The 13,951-nt window shown below is 36.7% G+C and overlaps 1 protein-coding gene, 1 long non-coding RNA gene and 1 other non-coding gene across 3 annotated transcripts in view; 2 read left to right on the top strand and 1 right to left on the bottom strand.

Annotated features, from left to right (window-relative positions):
* Positions 1 to 13,951, top strand: part of CADM1 (cell adhesion molecule 1) — a 261,293-nt gene that overhangs the window by 36,856 nt on the left and 210,486 nt on the right. The window lies entirely within an intron of this gene.
* The window catches only part of LOC129628663 (uncharacterized), an 88,961-nt gene that overhangs the window by 34,228 nt on the left and 40,782 nt on the right, over positions 1 to 13,951 (top strand). The gene's annotated exons all lie outside the window — the stretch shown is intronic.
* TRNAG-UCC (transfer RNA glycine (anticodon UCC)) lies at positions 13,111 to 13,182 on the bottom strand. The gene has a single exon. It is a non-coding gene; the product is annotated as a tRNA-Gly (tRNA).

Below are 13,951 nucleotides of genomic sequence, written 5' to 3'. Positions count from 1 at the left end.
GTATTATGTATATATTTATATATTTAACATAGTATTCCTTTCCTGTACTCTTTGCCTTAACTTTATATTGCCAATATTATTATTTATGTACTATTTCCCTTTAAGTTGATTAATCTTTTTACTCACCCTTATCCAAATAAATATTTGCCATGAAATTACAGGGTTTTGGGGGGAGCTATACTTTCATACATGTTTAAATTAAAATCTCAAATACTAAAACTTTAGAAGTTTTAGATTCCATTTAAAATTATTTCATGATTCCCATTTGAGAAACTGTGTCCTAGCCTTACACATTGAGCAAATATTTTTTTAGTGTAGGTGGGGAATCCAACCAGTCAATCCTAAAGGAAGTCAGTCCTGAATATTCATTGGAAGGACTGATGCTGAAGCTGAAGCTCCAATACTTTGGTCACCTGATACAGAGAACTGACTCATTGGAAAAGACCCTGATGCTGGGAAAGATTGAAGGCGGGAGGAGAAGGGCATGACAGAGGATGAGATGGTTGGATGGCATCACCGATGTGATTGACTTCAGTTTGAGTAAGCTCCAGGAGTTGGTGATGGACAGGGAAGCCTGTCGTGCTGCAGGCCATGGGGTCGCAGAGAGTTGGACATGACTGAGCGACTGAACTGAACTGAGGCGGGGAATTGATTTATGGTGTACTTACTGTGTCAAATACTGTTTTCAATAGTTTGATGTTTTCTCATTTAATCCTTTTAATAACCCCAATAAAGAAGATATTACCATTTTACAAATAAGAAACCCAAGGCTCCGAAAGGTTAAGTGACATTCCTAAGGTTAAGTAGCTGAATAAAAATTAGAACTGAGATATGAACCCAAGGCCACTGGATTCCAAATTCTATGCTATTTTTGCTACATGTTGCTGACTCCCTGTTGGCTAATAAGATTAATGAGTTAACCTTATGCATGCATTAATATAATGGTTGGTTTTACCCATTGTTACTCCTTTGTGATTGAAATAGTTTCCTCTGAGTGGTATTTATAGTTTGTGATTTTCCTCTGGAATTGCATTTTACATGATCTTGAAAGTTGTTGTTATCACCTTCCTTTTAGGTCTTGTGTGAAAGGGAGCCTCTCAGCACTTCTGAGGAAATCTGCTCATTTTTTATTTTTTAAAAGTATCACTAATTAAGAGTTGAAAATAAATATTAAGCTCCTTATTTAAGTTAATGTCATCTCTGTAGTTTTTATTTTATGTGGCTTCAATCATGTTATACTTTGGAGATGAAGCTTGGAGATGATCTGATCCAATTCACCAGCCGTATTCAAAATGAGTGCTTGAATCCCTTTTCAGCACACATGCATGATCCTTTGCTTGATTACCTCCAGTTATGGAGTCTCACTGTCTACTCTGTTAGTGAAAACTGATAGAGGGTTTAGGCGACCCTAAACCCAGTACTTTGGCCACCTCATGCGAAGAGTTGACTCATTGGAAAAGACTCAGATGCTGGGAGGGATTGGGGGCAGGAGGAGAAGGGGACGACAGAGGATGAGATGGCTGGATGGCATCACCGACTCGATGGATGTGAGTCTGAGTGAAATCTGCGAGTTGGTGATGGACAGGGAGGCCTGGCATGCTGTGATTCATGGGGTCGCAGAGAGTTGGACACGACTGAGCAACTGAACTGAACTGAACTGAAACTTAGTACTTCAAGACAAATTTCCTAATATTTAAGAGTTGTTAGTCTAATGCTTGCTTACTCAACTTATTTATTTTGGTGGTAGAAAATAGAAAAAGGTTTTAAAATTACTATTTGTCTTTTGATAAATTAAAAAAAACCACTTTCTAGTTCCCTTTAAATTATTTGGTTCCCATTTCAGATCATTATTAGAGTTTCCTTTACATTCAGCTGGATGGCATATCCAGAGATTGTTTAATAGGATCACTTACATTGATGATGGTTTAGTATTTTGAATATAGCACACAATAGCATTTCTAAGAGAATGATCAGGACTGGTATGTGAGGGATGTGAATTGCTTGAGTTGGACATCTCAGCTCGTGTAAGTGCACTTTTGTGGAACTTCTCTTCAGCTTCTGACCCAGAGGACTTTATATTTCTTTATTTTTTTTCTCTCAGATTGTATCCTTCTTGATTTTCCTGCGTGGCTTCCTTACTGTATTCATTTTATATTTTCTAAATTATGGGAAGTGGGGAAATAGAGGAACTGCATATCTTGCTTTTTAATTATAGATTTTAGCTGCTCTGGTTTTGAGTGGAATGGAGGTACTGGGTCCTAGGAGTCAGTGTCTCATGAGAGTTGGAATTAGTGCATCTTCATAGCCAATGTCAAATAGGTTGTTTTCACGCCATTGATTTGGCCTATATCTGTTGATATTATTATATAGTTTATACTGTAGAGGGAGGAAGAAGCTGCTGTTTTATTATTCCCTCATAAAATTAATTGGTGCCTAAAACAAATATTATTAAAGATACTGTATTTTATAACATACCAAGATGACTGATACAGTTTCAGTATGGAGTTTTATGTTCTGTGTGTTTATGTCAATAAATACATAAAATTAAGAAAATGAAACGAGCCAGAATTTTGTTTTTAGTCTGAAAAGGTAAAGTGAATCAGAAGTGGTGACTACCTCGTTCCCCCAATGACTCAAACAAGCAGATGACTCAACATGCCCACCTGGAACACTGCTCATTTCAAGAAACTGGTTCACGGCTCCTTCCCTATTCCACGTAGAGAATTTTAGCTTTATTGAAGCCAGAAATCTAGTGCAGCTTTTTGTCAGAGGAATATTTTGAGCTTCTGTGTTTTGCCTGTTGTTTTTTTTTTTCCCCCTACAAATGTGTGAAATGTTGGTATCACAAGAAAACCAAGCTATTTTTGGTCTTCTAAAATGTGATTCCATGGTCCCCATGCTGGACTGAATTCTTTTTAATGTGCTGTTTTCCTCAACCTAACCTTTCTATAGGGAGGAGTAATAAGTTTATTGTCAGTATTGTGGATATTTTAATTGAAGATAAACGAGTTTTCTTTTTAAATGTCTTCCATATTATATATCTTCGGTTTTATTATCCTAATTTCAGTAGATTGGCAAAGCCAGATAAGCTTAACAACCCTGACCTGATTCAGCATTCATTACTGCTGCTAAATCAAATAAGACCTGGTTAATAGAAACAGGGCTTGTGCAGCCATTTTTCAATTTAATTAGAATATTGTACATTGTATTGTACTTATATGTGTATACCAGAGACAGAATTTGATCATCAATTTGGCAACATTCATGCCGTACCCTCCAGCTAGAGAATTTTATCATTTATTGTTAACTCTCCTCTTTAAGGTTGGGGGAGTCTTTAAATTATTAAATAATCAAGATTGCTTGAAGGTATGAAGATGAGACTGTCTCACTTGATATGCCATCCAAGGCACGGAGTTCAGGTACCACTTCATTATAACCGAGGTTGGCAAACTTTTTCTGTCAGGGGCAAGCCAGTAAATGTGTTACACTCCTGGAGCCAACGAGCATGGATATGTCCCTGCAAAACTTTATTTATGGACACTGAAATGTGGACTTCATGTAATTTTCTTGTTGTGATTTTAGCTTTATTCCTAAAAAATTTTTTTAAACAGTTAAAACTGTAACAACTATTCTTAGTGCACGGGCTCTACAAAAACAAGCCAGCAGGCCGGATTTGGTTCCTGAGCCTTAGTTATTGACGCCTGAGCTGTCGGGTCCAGTTTCTTATTCTATCTACCTACCTATCTAGCTAGCTATTTATTATACATGCAGATATATCCATCCTTTTTCAGATTATGTTCCCATTTAGGTTATTATAGAGTATTGAGCAGAGTCCCTTGTACTATACAATAGGTTCTTGTTTACAATACTTGTATTATACAATAGGTTCTATTTTAAATATAGAAGTGTGTACATATCAATCCCAAACTCCCAAGCTATCCTTCATACCACTCCTCCCCTCTGGTTCATTCACTAAGCCTATAAAGTCTGTTTCTGTTGTATCAACTTTTTTTTTTTAGATTCTGAATATAAGTGATAACATTTGTCTTTTTCTGTCTGACTTCACTTAGTATGATAATCTCCAGGTCCATCCTTGCTGCTGCAGATAACATTAGTGTGTTAGTCGCTCAGTCAAATCTGACTCTTTGCGACCCCATGGGCATGTAGCCCGCCAGGCTCCTCTGTCCATGGGATTCTCCAGGCAAGAGTACTGGAGTGGGTTGCCATTCCCTTCTCCAGGGGATCTTCCCGACCCAGGCATTATTTTTATTTTATGTATTTGTATATTTACTGACTGATTTCGGTGATTTGCTCTGTATCTCTGCTTGTTCACTTTCCACAATGCAGGAATTGTGGGCCGACTGACTTTTTCCTGTCATCCCCTTATCTGCCAGTCTCTGCTTGATGGGGGAAAGGAGAATCCGGTGTTGAGCCATCAGTGAGAGTAATTTCTGTTATCAGTTGGTAGTTGTTGTTTAATTCTCGAGGTGCAGACAATGCAGCCGAATTGACTTATCTCATTTTCACATTCCGAGAGATGATATGTTAGTCCTGAGAATGCCGTCATTTTTCCAGTGTTCCTCAGCCTGTGTGTTCATTAACAACAGCGGAGTTCATAAATTGATCCCAGATTTGAGTTGTAAGTTGTTGGCCCTGCAAGCTTGGTGGACAGACTCTGCTGTCAGTATTTGTGTTGATGGATACTCTGAGCGCGGCTTCCCGACTGCAGCCTAACTGTTTAGTGCCCATGACAGTAGATTTTTAGGTTGTGTTGTAATAGGGTTCTTGTTCCGGAAATTTGCTATCAGACATATTCACCTCAAATTTTTACGAGGCAATGAATCATTGAAACTTAAGGTTGGCGTTGTCTTTTTAAAATGGTTTTCAAGAAGGACTGGATTAATTTATAAGATCCAGATTTTGAGAAATTATTTTCTCTTATAGTGAAAGTTCAATTTGCTAGTAAATCAGTGAAAACTCTGTCGTTTGACATTATGGATGCTTGTCTCTTTATAAATATAGAATTAGTCATTTAAGCTTGCCACTGGCATCTTTTGCAAGAGTGGACATGCTCTTGTCTTTCTATAAGATACCTCTGAAAAAAAAAATGGAAGTGTTAGTCTCTCAGTTATGTCTGACTCTTTGCAACCCCATGAACTGTTGACCGCTAGGCTCCTCTGTTCATGGAATTCTCCAGGCAAGAATACTGGCTGCCGCTGCTGCTAAGTCGCTTCAGTCATGTCCAACTCTGTGCGACCCCATAGACGGCCTCCTACCAGGCTCCTCTGTCTCTGGGATTCTCCAGGCAAGAACACTGGAGTGGGTTGCCATTTTCTTCTCCAATGCATGAAAGTGAAAAGTGAAAGTGAAGTCGCTCAGTCGTGTCCGACTCTTAGCGACCTCATGGACTGCAGCCCACCAGGCTCCTCTGTCCATGGGATTTTCCAGCCAAGAGTACTGGAGTGGGTTGCTATTCCCTTCTCAGGGGATCTTCCTGACACAGGGATTGAACTCGTCTCCTGCATTTGCAGGTGAATTCTTTACCATCTGAGCCACCAGGGAAACCCCAAGATACCTTCTAGATTTACTCAAAGAAAAAAAGCAAGTCTACTAGTTTTTCTCTTGATTGGTGGAACTTAAAGATACCTTTCATTCCAGTTCAGTCGCTCAGTTGTGTCTGACTCTGCGACTCTGTGGACCGCAGCATGCCAGGCTTCCCTGTCCATCACCAACTCCCAGAACTTGCTCAAACTCATGTCCATCGAGTCAGTGATGCTATCCAACCATCTCATCCTCTGTTGTCTTTAAGTGTATGAATTATTACTATTGACATTTTTGAATGATGACTATTCAACTTTGGTAATTGCAACCAGCCTATTTCTAGAATTGTTTATTAAAACATTTATCTAGCTCTCTCTTTTGTAAGTTTAGCTAAGTTCTTCCTGATCAGAAGGACTGCAAAACTTTTATTCCTCTTGTAAAAACTTTTATTCCTTGTTTCACATCATCATGGGAGAAAAATTAAATCCTGGCATTTTATTTTGGTTCACTTCTCTTTTTCTGTGGTCTCTGTAAGGTGATTAGAACATAGCTGACTTCTTCAGAAAAGTTCTACCATTTCCTTCCCCCATCCATAAGCAAATTATTTGCAAATGACTTGAAAGTAACTCCCAAGTATCGGAGAGCGTTCTTGGTAACCAGTGCTGGTAGTTTTTAGGTGGTATACAAAGTTCTCTAGGTCAGCTTGAAATCATAATGCTTGCAAGGAAAAAAAAAAATTAAAATTGACTTCAAAGGACAACTCTGACACGGTCAATTAATAATTAAAACAGTTTTTTAATGAGCTATGCAATTACCTGTATGTCCCTGGAGATGATGGTTTATGGTATTATTGCAGTGCCCTTTCTTTAGTCATGGTGCATGACATTTGTAATTTAAAGCCGGCTAGACATTAAAGTGACAGAACTTTCATTAACCTTGTCTAAAGTTTGCTGATGACAAATGACTTATAAAACATGCTGTTGTCAAAATATACCACATATTTAAAAGTACCTTAAAAGTCCTGTGGGCTCTGAGAGGCTGTGGAGCCTCAGAGAGAGACCAGGGCCACCACTGTCCTCCGGAATTACCTGACGGATCCCCGGTGACTGGCATTATGTCTTCATACTCAGGTAAGTGGTACCTGCTTCAGCAAGAGCTAATATACTTCTCATGGCTCTCTGGTTCAGGGGGGTTTCCCAAGGGTTTTGCACCGCATAACCTGATTCTGTTGACTAGTGGTTTATGACTATGGAATAATTTCTTCTAAATCTGCCTTGCAGTTTTGTTTTTTCAGCCTAAAACCAGTGATTATGTTTTGATCCTAGCTTTTCTGGTATCTTGCTTTTACATTTTTGACCATCTACTTGTGCTGTGTCCTAGCCCCCTTTATTTTTGTGTATGTTTTTCCCCCCTCTGATTTGAAGTAAAGCATTCTCTCCTTTTTGCAGAGCCCATGATGTATAAACATATTGTATTTGTAACTTTCTTCATCATATTTCTTTGAGAGGAATATTTTGAAACTACCAAGGGAGATATTGCAGAGGGGTATCCTTTTATAATTGCAACAGTAATAAATACATGGTAATTAGCATTTAATGAGCAGGTGCTGTATGCCAGGCACTGAGCTAAGACTTCTGTCTCACTTAATTCTCATAGTAACTAGATGGGATGATATCACTCCATTTACAAATGTGGAAACAAAGGCACAAATAGATTAAGTACTTGGTTGATGTCTCAGAACTTATAGATGAGTGAGGATTCCTATCTAAGACTGAGTAACACCAAGAATCTTGCTTGTAGCCATTTAGCAACATGACTTTCAACTCACTTTGGCTTTTTCAAAATAGGTTACGTGTTTGTTGTGCTTTCATCTTTAGGCAGTACAATAGTTTTACTAGTTTTACCTTTGTATAATATACAGTAAATAAATGTAGACTGGTTAGTATACCAGCAAAAAAAAATTATAAGTCAAAGTTGAGTATTTATACTTTATCTAAAAGAATAGTTAAAAAATTTATAACCATCTTTTAACTCAATTTATGATAGGTATTTCCTATTATTTTTAGTGTATTCCTTGTATTTAATATGTCCTGATTCTATCTTATGGTTAGTTCCTATGCGATTAAAGGCTGCAATATAGCATTCACAACACACTATCTTTTTTCCTTTTGATTAACATCCATAAATTTCTTAAACACTATGGAAATATTATGCATTATGGAATACTAAGTATCCCCATCTTATTGATTAATTATATTGATGAATAGTAACCTAGATTCTGCATGCTAGTCTTAACTAATTTTGGTTGATGTACAACAACAGAAAGTTGCACAAAGTATAAATGCTCAGTAATACCACAAAATAAGCACTGAGTAACTGTTATTCAGCTCAAGAATTAGACTTTAGCCTATACTCCAGAAGTCTCCCTTCATGCCCTCTCAAAATTACTACTCTTTTCTTCTCCTCAAAGATAACTTTAATGCCATAGTTTTGTAGTTTTCTTAGTTTTTGATTTTGACATTTTTATTTTATTTATTTATTTTTTTGTTTCCAGACCTTTTTTTTTAATTTTATTTTATTTTTAAACTTTACATAACTGTATTAGTTTTGCCAAATATCAAAATGAATCCGCCACAGGTATACATGTGTTCCCCATCCTGAACCCTCCTCCCTCCTCCCTCCCCATTCCATCCCTCTGGGTCGTCCCAGTGCACCAGCCCCAAGCATCCAGTATCGTGCATCGAACCTGGACTGGCAACTTATTTCATACATGATATTTTACATGTTTCAATGCCATTCTCCCAAATCTTCCCACCCTCTCCCTCTCCCACAGAGTCCATAAGACTGTTCTATACATCAGTGTCTCTTTTGCTGTCTCGTACACAGGGTTATTGTTACCATCTTTCTAAATTCCATATATATGCGTTAGTATACTGTATTGGTGTTTTTCTTTCTGGCTTACTTCACTCTGTATAATAGGCTCCAGTTTCATCCACCTCATTAGAACTGATTTTGACATTTTTAAACTTCTGACTATTGAAAAATGTCAAACATACAGAAGTAGAGGTAATAGTGTATTGAACCCCCTTATGTTCCCATCACTTAACTTCATCAGTTATTAACTCAAGGCCAGCATTATTTCATTAATAACCTCACCCATTTCTATGCTTTCACACTGCCGAATCATTTTAATGTCATCTCTTTTAACCTATAGCTTCTCCCTCATCCTTTTCTCCCCCTTGAAGTGTATTTGTTGAAGAAACTAGACTGTTTGATCTATAGCATTTCCCACAATCAGATTTTGGTTTTTACGTCCTCATGATGTTGTTTAGTATATCTGTCTCTTGTTGTTTGGTTGCTGAGTTGTGTCTGACTCTTTGCAACCCCATGAACTATAGCCCTGCAGCACACCAGCCTTCTCTGTCCTTCAGTGTCTGCCAGAGTTTGCTCAAGCTCATGTCCATTCAGTCAGTGGTGCCATCCAACCACCTCTTCCTCTGTTGCCCACTTCTCCTCCTGCCCTCAGTCTTTTCTAGCATCAGGGTCTTTTCCAATGAGTTGGCTCTTCACATGAAATGGCCAAAGTATTAGAGCTTCAACTTCAGCATATTTGTTCTTTCTTAATTTCCCATAAATCATAGTTGAAGTATATCTGATTTGGGTTTGGTTTTCTTTCTCTTTTGGTGGGGTGGGTGGGGTATATGAAGGACAAGAATACTCCATAAATAGGCACATCATAAATGTACCTTTTGTGGAGTGTATGATGTTGGTAACTATTTGAAGATCAGTGTTTAGATTCTTTCAATAGAACCTACAAGATAGTGGTAATCTTACTTTGTTATCCCTACTTCATAAGGAGAAACTTCCTTTTATTACCCTAAGGTGCTACATATGGGAAGGACAAATAAATCATTGATTATTTAATTTTCCAAATAATTAGTTGGTTCTCTGGTATCCTTTTAAGATAATCATGGGGAGTTTGTTTTGTTTTAGTATTATTTTGAACTCATAGCTTGAAACACACTTTCATCTATTGCAATTATTATTCTGTTGATGCTCACATTATCCTGTTTTTGCCTCTTCATGTTGGTTCCTGAGACCTTTTAACATGACTCTAGATTCTTTGTTAATGTCACTTTTCCTGATATGATGATATACTCCAGGTTTGTTTTATAAGATTTATTTTTGTTTTTGTTTCCCCCTCACACCTGGAATCAGTTATTTCTTCTAGGGACTTGTTCCTTTTGGTGGGAAATATTATTTAGAAACTATAATCTGGTCACTAGGGGATGCTTATTGCTTCCAAGTAGATCATTGTGTTTAGATCTTTTTAGTGTACAGAGCTGGGGGAGGCATTGTTCTTATTGTCGTAAGGATAAAATGCATGATGACTTCATCTTGTCTCTTCTAGTTCAAGACTACACAGATTTTACTTAAAAACCACACATTTACTTAAATCACATATTTTTTCCCCATCTACCAGCTCTGTGGCCATTTCTGATTTCTCCTTGAACAGTGCTGCAAGGCTGGAAGTGGCTTATGCATGCTGCCCTGTAAAGCATGCATTTGTGTTTTTATTTATTTGTTTATACCTCAAATCCTGGTTCCTAATGAGATTAATATTAGAGGTTCTCAGTATCAGACACACACTGATGTAACCTCTGGTGGATAAAGTTTGGCATCTGCATTTTAAATTTCCATAGGTGATTCTAATACCAACATGAAAGAACTGCAGATCTATTTTATAAAATACTTTTACGGTATAGATATTTAACTATGCCTCCAATTATCTTCTAAGACATTCCCTTTTCTTGCCCTACCCTTTTTCTTTTTTGATTGGCTGTATTTTTGATGAGCCACCTGTGTACCATCTGAAGTCTCTTTTCTTGTTTAACTCATTGCTCTATACATCTACTAGAAAAGACTACAGTTATTAGTATTGCACTCCCATAAAAGCTAGGCTGCTGTTATATTTGACCACTCAGAATGCTAAAATACAGGTGAACCTCACAACTAAGACTGTGCCTGAGGCCAGAGGGAGAATTCTCACTGCTTAGAGCAGAGTGCCTGGTACTGGAGTAGATTTGCTTAAGGGCAATTCTTCATTTGATAAAATATCAGAGCAATTTATGTCCTTGTACCCTTGTTCCCTTCCTTTCCTCTTATGCAGAAATATTAATTGACAATCAAAGGAGTAACAAGTGCATACCTGAATTCACAAGTCTTTGGGGGCCTATCTTTAATACTTCTGCAGATCCAGTCCTAGTTTGGGTTAAGCCTTCTTTCATCCATGCTCACCTGAGTGCTGGTGTTTTCCTTGTTCTTTTTTCTGCATCAGAGTTCTGAAACTGACTGTGTCTGGTCATTTTATTACTCCTCTCTTAGAACATGCTCTAGTTTTCTAAGGGTCCCTCCAGTTTTGAATTAATATTAAAAATGGGGGGAAAAGAGTTAATCTGGAAATGACTGCTTCTTAAGATCAGATTTCGGTTTAAAAATCTAACCACAATTTTGATCATCCTTTAGCTTCATTTAATATTAGTTTAGCTTTGTTTTGCATTTGTAAACATTCACATTTTATTAATGATCTTGAGGGAGAGACAGAGTGGCCACTGTTACTCTCACTTTATGGTGCAAAATGAAACTTCAGAGCTTTTATCAACCTTTGTAATTTAGGTCACACATGTTATATGTGGTGGAACAAATTTACTCATATCTTGTTCCTGATATTCTTTCTGTTGTAAAATGTGACTCGTAAAGAATCCAAAGTAGTTTCCAGTGTTATAGTGCAAGCAAGATGATTTTAGACTTCAACAACCAATTAGAAGGAGAGAGTGAAAATAAGCCTAAGTGCGGGGGAGTGAATTTAATTTTAGGCTTTGGCACTAAATTAAGCTTTGGCTGTCTGATTGTTAGCCAAGACATAAAAGGAAGACTTTGGCTCCTATAGTACTTATGATTAAAGAAAGGAGATGAATTCACATGGAATTCAGACATTTTCCAGGCAGTGAATTATGTAAGGAGAATATAAATTGAATATACGTTTCTCTCTATATATTTTGTTGGTTACAATGAATTATACCTCCCCAGATGATTTTGTAAATGATATAAAAATAAATGCAAAAGAGCTACTTTCATACTTCTCTTAACCACTATTATGTGAATTCTTTGATAGAGTTTTATGTATGAGGTATATTACACACTAGAAATACAGTGCTTATGGGAAGCATTTATGCTAGCTTTTAGTGTTGACATGAGAAGTCTTTTCCATCTTTTTTATTTTTAACCTATTTGTGTCTTTATATGTAAAGTATTTTTCATGTAGTAAGTATATAGCTGAGGCTTGCTTTTTGAGAAACATGCAGTCTGACAATCTGTGCCTTTTAATTGAAGTATTTAGATCATTTACTGTTAATGTGATTATTGATATAGTTAGGTTAATTCATTTTGCTGTTTGTTTTTATTTGTCCCATCTGTACTTTCTTCTTCTTTTCTTCTTTTTCTGCCTTTTATGTTAAGTGAGTACGTATTATGATGCCAATTATCTCCTCTGTTGGCTTATAGCTATAAGTGCTTTTAGAAACATTTGTGGTTATTTCAGGGTTTATAGTATACATCTTTAACTTGTTAAATCCATCTGTAAGTGATATAATAACCCTTCATGTACAAGAACCTTAAATCCTTCATGTACAAGGACCTTAAATCTTAGACTTCTAATTTTCTTTCCCAGCTTATATGCTATTTTGACCATACATTTTACTTTATAACATATGCTAGAAACTTCACAGCACATTATTATTTTGTGTAAATAGTCTACTAGTTTGCTTTAAAATAAATATTTTAAAGTATCTTTTAAATAGTAATAGAACATCACTATTCATTTATCCATTTATTATTTTCGGTATACTTTATTCCTCTTTGTAGAGTTATATCCAGGTGATAATAATCTTCCTTTTGCCTTATCAACTTTCCTTTACATTTCTTGTAATTCAGATCTACTGATGATTACTTGTTTCAACTTTTGTATGACTAAAACCCTCTTTTTTTGTTTTCAGAAGAGCAATTCACTGGATATTTAATTCTAGGTTGACAGATTTCCTTTCTTTATATGCTTTAAGGATATTCTACTGTCTTTTTGATTACATGATCCTAATGATAAATTTGATGTTATCTTTATCTTCCTTTTTATATAAATAGCATGTCGTTTTCTTTATCACTGATTTTGAGCAATTTTAGAGTGACATGATTGGGTGTAATTTTCATCTTGTTTCTGTGCTTGAAGCTAATTGAACTTATTATGTCTGTGGTTGTTCCACAGCTTAATGATTATTTTTGTTTTGTTTTATTTTGTTCTGATTTCTTTGTTTTTTCTTTTTTTGTCTCTTTCATTTTGGAAAGTTTCTATTGCTTTATTTTCAAAACTTTTTTTTTTTCTTCTGAATGTCTAATGAGCTGTTAATTCCAGTGTATTTTTCATTTCACCTCTTGAAGTCTATTTCTAGATGTTTTATTTGAGCTTTTATTTTATTTATTTATTGTGGCTACACTGTGTGCCTTGCAGGATCTTATTTTCCTGACCAGGGATTGAACCTGGGCCCCAGCATTGGAAGTGTAGAGTCCTAACCACTGGACAACCAGGAAATTCCCTATTTGAGCTTTTTTTAAAAAAAAAATCTTTGTCTCTATTTTGAACTCACCTAGTGCAGTTACATTGTGTCTTTTGATATCTTTGCTAATTCTATCGTTTGTGTCAATCTGTGTCAGTTTTGGTTGATTTTTTTTTTCTCTATATGGGTTTATTTTCCTGCTTCTTTGCATGCCTGCTAATCTTTGATTAGTTGCTAGACATTGTGATATTTCCTGTTTGGTGCTGGATATTTTTGTGTGTACTCTTGAGCTTGGTTTTGGTATGGAGTTATGTTACTTGGAAATAGTTTGATCCTTTTGGTTCTGCTTTTAAGGTTTGTTAGGTGGAATGGAGCAGTGTTTAGTCTATGACCAATTATTACCACTACTGAGGCAATACCTTTCTAGGGTTTTTATTCTGTCAGATGGGAAAGAGCACTATTCCCAGCTTGCTGTGTGTTGCTCACCATTCCAACATCTCAGATAGTTTTTTTTTCTCCAGCTCCAGGTAGTTAATCATACTTATATGCCCTGATCAGTGTTCTGCTGAGTACTTGAGAGGGACCCTCTACAGAGCTCTGGGGTTCCCTCGCTAGGCTGTTCTTTTCTCCTCAGTACTTGGTCCTGCACAGTCTAGCTGCCTTTGTCTCTCTGAACTTCACCTCAGTTTGCCTTCCCTAGGCTGTGTCCAGGAAACTCTTCTAGAAAGTAAGATTGGGACAGCAGTAAGGCTTACATCGTTTGATTCCTGTCTCTCAGGAACCAGTGTCCTTTGTTTCCTCGT

The sequence above is a fragment of the Bubalus kerabau genome, chromosome 15 (genome assembly GCF_029407905.1).
Source record: "Bubalus kerabau isolate K-KA32 ecotype Philippines breed swamp buffalo chromosome 15, PCC_UOA_SB_1v2, whole genome shotgun sequence".
NCBI classification, from domain to species: Eukaryota; Metazoa; Chordata; class Mammalia; order Artiodactyla; family Bovidae; genus Bubalus; species Bubalus kerabau.
The sequence above is the reverse complement of the archived record's forward strand: the minus strand, read 5'-3'. Positions and strand labels throughout refer to the sequence as shown.